Raw genomic sequence first — 11242 nt, forward strand, 5'->3', positions numbered from 1 at the left:
AAGAGGGAGCTCTTCTTAATATTTTGACACCAAAATCATGTCGATACACCTTGCCGACTGCGAGTAAAGCCACCCACGCTTTAACTTGACAGACTGTAGTTTTATTGTGCCTATAGTGGAAATTTTAGTTTGAGCCAATTCTGATATGACTATAGATTCACTTTCATTTACTGATAATTCTTTGTTTGAAGAATCTAGTTTCATAACATTAATATCGACTCTCGTGTCAACTAAAAATGATACTTTCGTTTCATTAAAGCCAAGGGATGAAAATGTTACGGCTGGGGATTCTAAATTAAATTTTGCACCGAAATTTTTTTCTTGCTTGATCAGGAATTGTATTCTTATATAACGTTTCTAGACCTCTGTGCTCATTTGACGAGCTTCTTTTGTCTCGTTCGTCGCGGCGTCTTCTCGGCGAGCGGAGTGCGAGTTTAAATGTAAGAAGTCTGTAAGATCCTGATGGGTAATCTCATTTACCTGATGATAGGGATTGGGATACCCTGTACTTTGCAACGGAGTCGTCGAAAAACAAGGATGGTGAGTGTATGGATACTCATGCGTTGGAATGTGATCATATGAAAAATGAGGAATGTTCTCATTTACACTATTTGAAAATTAGAGTATATGAGAACATCTATGATATGAATTTTTATGTGTATTCGAAGTTGTCATAAAGCGGACATAGGGGCTAAGACTACAATCCCGTGACCATAAATAATGATGTTGATCTTGTCTTGAATCACGATAATAGTTTGAAGGATATTACGGGCTTATTAGCAGCCTTAATTCATATTCAAGCGTGACTTTCAGAGCAGTATCTAAGTTCTGGGGGTCACGAGCTTCTACTAGGCCAGCTATATTATCAGGTAAACCTCGCTAATGGCCTCGAGGGCACAATCATTAAGGGGAGCTAATAATTGTGCAACATTAGAATATTTATCTTCAGGGGCTGCCCGAGCTCCTGATTTTAAGAGAATAAGCCTATCGAAGAATTTACTAACATTCTCCTCTCTTTTGATTCGCATAGTTGAGATTTCATGCAAATACCTTGAATGAGCTTTTTGGGGTGCGAATCGTTGTTTTACATGTTTAATTAGATCGTTGAGTGTTGAAAAAGTTTTTCCATATATACTGTCCCGTGCTGCTCCTTTTAGCCGAGCTAAAACTGCCTTGAATTAATGTGATTTACAGTTGGACGACACCGATGATTCGCCATTTGTAATGTCTTGTATGAAATCTCTAGCTTGCATGATCTTGCCATTAAAACTGGGTATACTCACGACCCCTTGCTGTAGGGCAAAACACTCGGCCATCGATGACATCGTTGCTTCACTAAGGGTACGATTGATGTTGCCAGCGAATTGAGTTTGATTGACCTTGTCAGGCATTTTGTGAAATTGGGGTGAATTTATAGCAGAAGAGATAACTTATTCACTGGATTTATGGAAAAGTTGCAACGAATTAAGCTATTAGGGTAATTATTAGTTTATACAATTAAATCAATTGAAGTGGGACGATGGTCGTGGGGACTAAAGCGTAGGCTTTGGACCCACTCCTTCGGCTTGCGGGTTCGATTCCCGCCTCGCACTCTAGAAGAGTCTCGGTGGCCCATGCGGTGAACACTAGCCTAGCAAGGGAGTTGTTCATCTCCGGAGAGTCGTGAGAGCGGTACCTCTAGAGAAAAAGGTTTTCTCTAAGTACTTAAGGCTGTTGCTCTTGGTGGTTCGGAACCCACCTTAAACTGTGGGTCCCCCTTCCACCACCAAGTAAGTGTGTGGAGGGTGTGTAAAGGAATAGAGAAGGTGTAAGAAAAATGCAAACCCTTAGGGGACACATTAGAAGCTTCCATTCCAATTAAATCAATTGCAAAATCACTTGCTAAATGTTCACATTTTTATGGTTTTTTATACTTTCCACATTGGATTTCATGTTTAAGTAGGGCCAGGTGTGAGAAGCGCTGCCATACGGCGAAATTTCGCACGTAGAAACTCTTAGCAATAACGACCGGCCATCTTTTTTAGAGTCGGATAGGGCTGAAACATAACCACCGTCTCGTCTCTGAGACAAAAGGAAACTTTGGAAACAAATTTTCTGCTTAAAGAATTAATTTACCCTAAGTTCAAAACAAAATTCAATTCATACGAATTTATCTCAAAAATTAAAATAGCTTAATTCGTTGCAACTTTTCCATAAATCCAGTGAATAAGTTATCTCTTCTGCTATAAATTCACCCCAATTTCACAAAATGCCTGACAAGTTCAATCAAACTCAATTCGCTGACGACATCAATCGTACCCTTAGTGAAGCAACGATGTCATCGATGGCCGAGTGTTTTGCCATAGAGCAAAGGGTCGTAAGTATACCCAGTTCTAATGGCAAGAACATGCCAGCTAGAGATTTCATACAATACATTACAAATGGCGAATCATCGGTGTCGTCGAACTGTGAATCACAGTAATTCAAGGCAGTTTTAGCTTGGCTAAAAGGAGCAGCACGGGACAGTATTCATGGAAAAACTTTTTCAACACTCAACGATCTAATTAAACATGTAAAACAACGATTCACACCCCAAAAAGCTCATTCATGGTACCCCCCATAGTACCCACCCCCCCAGTTTCCATTTCCTGAGAAAGAAAATCCGTATTTCGGGTACTTCACCGAATACTTCAAAATCCTGTTTAATTAACAGGGGGTCATTTTGAATTTTCGAAAAATTGAACTTTAGTCCCAGAGTTTTATCGAAATGTACCGAACTTTTTAGGAATTGAAGAGGAGTGTCTATGAAAAAAAACCTTGATAACAACTTTTAGTTTGACCCCCCCCCCCATCACTCTCCATTCAGCCGCCCAAAAATCCAAAAACTACATTTTTACGTATTATTGGTACTTTTTAGCAATTTCTGTCATCTTTTTGATACAAATAATTACTAATGGACAATTTAAATATTCATCATGACTTTTTAAACAATGCTAAATTGTTTAAATAAATGTAAATTATTTAAACAATTATTTATTTCAAAAAATGTAAAAAATACTCGTATGTTCTGATTGAAATGCAATATTTTGTCATTGTTTGAAAAAGTAAATTTTTCTTAAAATATTATGTAATTATTTAAACAATTACTTATTGTTTATTTTCAGAATTTCTAAAAATTAAGCTAGAAATGTCCACTTTTTGCAAATTGGTACTGCAAAAAGTATTGTTGAAGCATATTGTTTAAACAAATAGATATGTACTAAACATTAAGAGAAATGTATCAAAATTATGTAATTATTCAACGAAACGTAGCATAGCATATTAGTTTGAAAATAAAGTTGATATTTCTGGCTAAATTTTTAGAAATGTTGAAGATAGACAATAAATAATTGTTTAAATAACTACATAATATTTTTAGAAAAATGTAATACTACAAAAGATGATAAATAATTACATTTCAATCGGAAGATACAATTATTTTTTACGTTTTTAGGAACAAATAATTGTTTAAATAATTTATATTTCTTTAAACATTTGAACATTGTTTGAAAATACATGGTAAATATTAAAATTGTCTATTAGTAATTTATTTGTATAAAAAGGCAACGAAAATTGTTATAAAGTAACAATGATACGTAAAAATGTAGTTTTTTTATTTTTGGATCATATTTGGGGGGAGGCTGCGGGGAGGGTGAGAGTGGGTTGAAAATAAAAGTTATTAGTATGGTTTTATGTTGTAGAAACTCCTCTTCAATCCCTAGAAAGCTTGGCACGTTTCGATGAAACCCTGGAACATCATTTTAATTTTTCGAAAATAATTAAATAAGAAAAAGGTACTAGTATATAGACCTCCCGGCTATCCTTTAGAAAAAAGTGTAAGTATAGAAAAATAATTATAGGCCTATAATTATTTTGCTTCAATGAAATTACTATAATTTTTACACGACTTTATGACTACTAGTAAGAATAATTATTCGATTAATTATAGGAAAAATTATAGTAAAATAATTATATAAATTAATAATATTGAAATATTGAAATAATTATTGCAAAAAGTAAAAGAAACCGATAGCTTTGAAGTTTCTTCGCCCACTCAATTTTGTACTGTCGTACACATTTTAGGCTTCCATTTTATAAAATATTATATAAATATTATTGTTTTTAAGAAAATGTCCCATTTAGCGGCATGTTGATGTAGGGACACGTGCGAGAAGCGCCGCCACGCGGCGATTTTTCACACATAGAAACTCATAGCAATAAGGTCCGAAACTTTTATAGTTGAAATACGGACAGTCGGATAGGGCTGTTGTGTTTCAACAAAACGTTGAAAACATTCAATACTATGTGAGCGAAGGGTCTGACTATATTTGGTTTAATTGAACCGCTGGCGACCAAAAGGGGACACGGCCGGATTCAGCCTGAGAAGTATTGTCCTGAACGTCAACTTTAAAAATCTTTCTAATTTTAATTTTCAAGACTGATACTTGTAGAGAATTTCAAGGCGCATCTTTTTTTCCTATTGCAAAATTTATAGGTTTTCTAGTTTTTGAGATAATTGGTGAAAAGTGGATTTTTTGAAAACGAAAAATTCCAATCTTTTTTCACTGCAACTCGCGCTAATTTAGCCAATTTTCATCATTTCCCGATTTCCCCAATACAAAGTACGTGTTTAAGTCTTATAAAACTATCTAAGAAGGAAAAACGAGAATATTGTAATAAACAAAATAGTTATTAATTTTTTTTTGAAGCAAGGCAAGAATCATGAATTTTAACCTTCAAGCGCCTCGTTTAGAGAACGAATTTTAAGCTACGGAAAGCTTTCAGTGAGAAAGTTGTTCATTATGGTTCAAAGAAGTTTTCTGGAAAGTTTTAGATCAATTGGAATAATAGTTCAAAAATTATGAATGTTTTAAAATCCATCGGTAATCTTGACGCTGCCCAAAAACGTACCTGGCCGGCTGCGTACGCGCTGCAGCGAACGACGTGAAGGTCAAGTCAATCTTACCAAAACAAATGCACAACAGTAACTTTTTTTGTCATCTTCTATGAAATTCTACAAATAAAGCATAGAATCAGCGAAGTGATTGTTTCTTATAATAGTTGGAAAAGCATTTTTTTGAGATTATTGAGATTTTTGAGATATTTTTGAGAATATTAATTAAAAAGAAAAAGATATTAAACTGAAACAAGGTAGAAAAAGAACTAGAAATGAAGATTCGTGGATTAAAAATAAAAAAAAATGTTCCAGAATTCAGGTACGATTGGAAACCGTCAATACAAATTTTAAATAAATTTTAATCATAAATTTAATATTTTATGACTTTTTTTATTCTTGATTTTTTGAATAATTCTTATAGTGAACTATATATAATATGTAGATAGTCTAAAGTAATTATTTCAAATTTTTAATGACGAAGTTAATAGCATTATTTTTTATTTCTTTAGGGAAAAGAATACATTACAAAGCCTATCCAAACGAATTCAAAAAAAGATTTTAAATAAGCAGCCTTTAAAAAATTTGGCAGGTGAAGTACGCGAAAGTTGTCTTAAATTAACAGAAAATTTAAAAAAATGATTGAAGAGCATTGCGAATCAATTCCACATCACAGTTCACATTACAAACGAAATTCTACCAACCAAAAATATTTTGATAATCCCTCATTAAATCTTGTAGAACTTTACAATTTATTCGGAAAATATTATAATGAAAAAACGGGGGCTAAATTGACAATATGTCAAACCGTTTATTTTAAGTATTTTAACCGAAATGTTGGCTACAGTTTTAGTTTACCTAGAACTGACGTGTGCAATAATTGCTACAAAAACGAGACAAATGGAGAGGTAAACGAAGAAGCAATTAATCACAAAAACAATGCTGAAATTTATTTGAATTTAAAAAAGCAAATACTCTCTGAAAATAATAGTCTATGCTGTGAATTTGATTTCGCACAAAATTTGCTACTACCAAAAATACCCGTGTCCACGCAGTTTTACCTACGTTTAACATGGCTTTTTCTATTTAAAGTATATGTACATACTACGAACCAGAGTTACCTGATCCCTATTCTTGAGGGAATTGTAAAGAAGGGTGCTAACTCTGTTTGCAGCTTTATCAAATATGCGGTACTAAAAGAATTTGCTAAAGACAAGTTCAACAGCATAACATTATTTTCAGACGCATGTCCGAGACAAAATGAAAACTACACAGTCTTTCATTTTTTGGTTTTATTGTCCATTTATTTGCAAAGCGAGATTAAATATGTGTTTTCAGTTCGAGGCCATTCCTATTGCCAGTGCGATAGGAATTTTGGCACATATTCGCAAAAGCTGAAAAAATTAGAACGAATTGAAACTGAAGCTGAATATGTAGAAATGATTCGCAATGCTCGTTCACCTTCATTCACAATGGTCGAGAAGTGTGAAGATCTTCTGCAGGATTTTGAAAAATGTTTCAAGGGCAAAATGCGAAAGCCAGAAAATTTCCAAATCAGCAAAGCGTTCGTTTTGCATGCCCCGAATTGGATTAAAAGCTGCCAAAATAAAAGATGTAAAAACTCTCTTCCAGTATTTAAGAGCTAAAGGAAAAGAATTTTTCGAATCATATTTTTTAAATGTACAAACTCAGAATCCAGATGCCGAAGAAACTGAAGAGAGTGACGAAAATGACTAAAAGTAGTTTCTAATATATTATTGTTTGATTAATTTATTCTTGTTTAATAAGACGCATACTATTATATTTTAAATGTTTAATAAATAAATATTTTAATGATAAAATCTGGAGTTACTGTTGTGCATTTGTTTTGGTAAGATTGACTTGACCTTTACGTCGTTCACTGCAGCGCGTACGTAGCCGGCAAGGCACGTTTTTGGGCAGCGTCAAGATTACCGCTTGGATTTTAAAACATTCATAATTTTGAAATATTAATCCAATTGATCTAAAACTTTCCAGAAAACTTCTTTGAACCTTAATGAACATCTTTCTCACTGAAAGCTTTCCGTAGCTTAAAATTCGTTCGCTAAACGAGGCGCTTGAATGTTAAACTTCATGATTTTTGCATTCCCTCAAAAAAAAATTAATAACTTTTTTTTTATCACAATATCCTCGTTTTTCTTTCTTAGATAGTTACAGAAGACTTAAACACGTACTTTGCATTGAGGAAATCGGGAAATGATAAAAATTGGCTAAATTAGCGCGAGTTGAAGTGAAAAAAGATTGGAATTTTTCGTTTTCAAAAAATCCACTTTTTACCAATTATCTCAAGAACTAAATAAGTTATGAATTTTGGCAAGAGGAAAAAAAGATGCCCCTTGAAATTCTCTACAAGTATCAGTCTTTAAAATTGAAATTAGAAAGATTTTTAAAATTGACACTCAGGACAATACTTCTCAGGCTGAATCCGGCCGTGTCCCCTTTTGGTCGCCAGAGGTTCAATTACTAACTGACTGGTGTACAGTAGAAAAAGCGGTAAACGTTAGACCTTGGCAAACTAATGTATGAAATGACCACGGTAAATATGCGTAGACTGTCTGATCGTAAACGCGTGCTTATCACTGAGCGATCGACTGCCTTCGTTGAGTAGAAACAGGCAGTGAAGTTTCGACATACTTAATTCGTGTAATATTGAATAGAATGATATTAAATGTGTCTGTTCATTGAATTCGCAATTTTAACTTTCTTTTGTCGTTACAATGGAATGAATTTGAAAATAATAATTCTACTGTAGGATTTCCATTCACGAGTCATCAATTCGTGAAAGACAGATTCTTACAATGGAATTAACTTGTTTTCCTAGACTCTTAAGAATCAAAATTATAAAGGCAATTAAAGGGTGTGGCGTATTGCAGCTTATCTTCATGCTACCGTTTGAATAGCCTGAAGCATTACAGTAATTTACATTTAGGGAATTTATTAAGACCGAATGAAGGGATTAAATTTGAAGAAGGATTTAAATTTGCCGAATTGATTAGTTTATACCCCTTTTGTTCCCTGTTAATTTTCATTTTCTTACTGTTGTAGTATATGCGTATAATTTTGAGTTAAATCGGTAAATTTCGAAACTGATTTCGATCAAAAATGTTAGTACCGCGGAATCGATCTGAAACGCGATTATTGATTGAGGATGTTGTTGTTTTAAGCCCTTCACTTGTGAAATCTTGCTACAAAGAGTACACACAAGGTTAATTCAGGGTGTTTCGTAGGATTATGAACGATGGCAAAGCTTGCGATCACGCGAAGTATACCAACGCCTATCATGCACTTCGAACTTTGCCTTGCCCCAAGGGTGACTGTGCAACGTATCTAAGAAAGAATTATACTCTCGAATGCCGATGAATTGATATCCTAAAACGACACTGAATTTAAATTGTAAATGAAAACGCTGAATTTAAACGGAAATGACTATCGCACCGCTGCCACAAAATCAGCTCTCACGCCCCGAGACAATAGGCGAGGGTGAGATGGATATTTGGAAAGAGAGAGACCAGAGTGCTGATTTTGTCAGGGTGTTAAGGCCTAACAATTTATTTTTGTTTGCGGGAACGTTGTCACTTATCAGTTCTATGAAAACTGTGTCAATTTCGGTATTATTAAATGAATGAGAGAAAGGTAGACTCATCAAAGGTTTATTATAAAGATTATAGAAAAGATTACAGTTATAAAAATATTAACTCGCATGAACCTTCCTTCGCAAGAAAGGGCAAGGGAGAGTGTTGATTTGTCGATTGGATTACGGTGTATAGTGTAAGGCAGCGATGAAACCTTGCTGGATGTTTGTTTGTGAAAACGATACACAAGCACGTTTCACAAGGGGTAGTCCGATACAAGGCCCCAAACAGCTGCCCAATCCACACTTGAGTTCTTTCGCAAACGTTAACACAATGGACTTTACTCGAAAACGACTCAATTAAGGATGATCGACGGTATCAGCCGACGGGACTTTAGTTCTTAACACAGTGATTCGTTGCTAGGTTCTTAAAACCCCTGGCACGCGATTCATATATCAAAGTTGAGTGACGTTGTCGGTACGACTTCGGAAAAGTCACGTAGAGGTGCATTTATAAATTGGCACGCCCTGACAATTCAAAGAAATGTTGCTTAATGCGCGAGACTCTCGATATTGAGTTTCGTATGACTCGATGTTTTGGCTAATGTTTTATATTCACCGCATCGGTCAGTAACGGTAGTGGACGAGTAAAACATTTATTTAACCGCAGTGTTCGACGCTCGCAGTTTCTCTTCTATTGGCCTTTCAAAGATGTAAAATATCTTAATTATAATTTTTATATTAGGTCAGACCCTATTTAATCACAGTGTGTCTGACTACATACGTGTTCTTCCACTGCGTGGACTACCCATTAATAGTGAACTGAAATATATAATTATAATGAAACGCTATTATTGTTTTTAAGCACGCGTGCGTATTTATACTTTACATTTTCAGATTTAGCTTTGTTGTTAGTTTAAACTATTGAAAGTATAAATACACTTGTATGATTAAAATCTTAACTATAAGTATTTTTACAACGGTACAGTTTGCAACTGTAGTTTCTCAATGATCAATGTAGATTGTGCCTATTTTTAGGCGTTACAATGAAATTGTGAAATTTTTTTCACCGTGAGCCATCGGACATTGATGTTTGAGCAATGTTTTGTGTAAGCGTAGATATTATAAAAGGCCTTAATCGCGTAATAATTAAAGTTTATCAATTGGAGGTGATCGTTATCGACGGGTGATTTAATTCAGTCTTTATCGAAAGAGAAAAGCAAATGCAAAGAAATCAGAAATATGCCCCGTACACATAAAGGATGTGATCAAAATCGTTTTTGCAACAAAAGATAACTTTCTCCTCTTTTTTCAGATTCTACGACATTGATAATTTTTGTCTTTTTAACTTGAATCTTTATTTAAAATACAACTGCTCGCTTTACAATGAGTGTGCTGTTGCTCAGGATTGGTGCAATAATTTCTTCCAAACAAGATAGTGACATTTCTAATTAAAGTGAATAATTACTATTCTTTTTGCTTGTTCCAAGTTTTCGGTCAACAATATTGTCTAGTTTGGAAGTAAAGCTGGTGAGAATTGTAACAAAAATAACCTCAAAATAAACATACATTAATCAAACTTCGCAAATTGTTTTTGAATTATTCCACAAATGAAGAGTTCGCGGATGTCCGTTAGCGTGTTTGCTTTCATTCACCAAATTAAAAAATTGGCGTTATTTTGTGCTTTTGGCACGCCTGAAGTAACTTTAAAGATTATACTTTTATTTATTTATTCTACACGTACCAATCGAATGCAGAAAAACCAAGGCGGTGCAAAACACGTAAAGGATTCTTATTTTTTTAATTTTGTGATATTTGTATTTTCCCCTTTCTGAGCATAAATCGTAACCCAGGTGCATTTTCTTGGCTGGGCTCAGTGGGATGACAAATTTTAGTCAGCATCATGATATTTATTCACTCATAAATTCCTCGCATGTTTTGCCCCCGGAAATAATAGTAGCCGGATAAACATTTAAAAACAAGTTTCGTTAATAAGAAAAACGAATTAATTTAAAATTGAAGTGAAGTCTGCACTGTAAGAAAAATCTGTGGTAAATTTCGTATACATGTATTGGAAGTAACTAATCTATACATGGCTTGAAATTTTTCCATACATCGGTATGGGAAAATAGTTGTACGTGCACGGAACTTTTCCCAAAGGTGGTTATTATTTTTGCCAAACCCGCATTGCATTTTTCCCACACCCAAACATGGGCAAAATGACAATCGCACTATCCGTTGATTATACTTTTCGCATACCCAGTTTGAATTTTTCCCATACTATAATTAAACACCAATATTGAATTATTTCTTTGTAATCTTGAAACGTTTTATTGAAATAATCTAAAACTATACATATGCTATGAAAAATGTCTAATTCCATTGAATCTTATTCCACTCACAATATTTAACTGTTTCACTGCTCCAACTCCAAGAGGTTCCACAAATGTTTACTCATGGGCGTGAAGCTAGCAAAGGAACTTTCGGGAGAAAATCTAAATTCCGGGCCAGGTTGATTTGGGGTCCTTTTTAGGGACTTTAAAAATATGGAGCTTGTGAAAGTGTAGGGAACTTTTAAATTATAAATATGGTAGCACTGGTATTATGGACTGGCAACACCATATCAACAGGGTCAGCAGTCATGTGTCAACGAATTCTCATTTAAAAATAGAATAGGAACCTAATAAGGTAAGTGCAATTTGTTATTTATATAAATAAGT

Source organism: Belonocnema kinseyi, chromosome 1 (assembly GCF_010883055.1).
Source record: "Belonocnema kinseyi isolate 2016_QV_RU_SX_M_011 chromosome 1, B_treatae_v1, whole genome shotgun sequence".
Lineage (NCBI taxonomy): Eukaryota > Metazoa > Arthropoda > Insecta > Hymenoptera > Cynipidae > Belonocnema > Belonocnema kinseyi.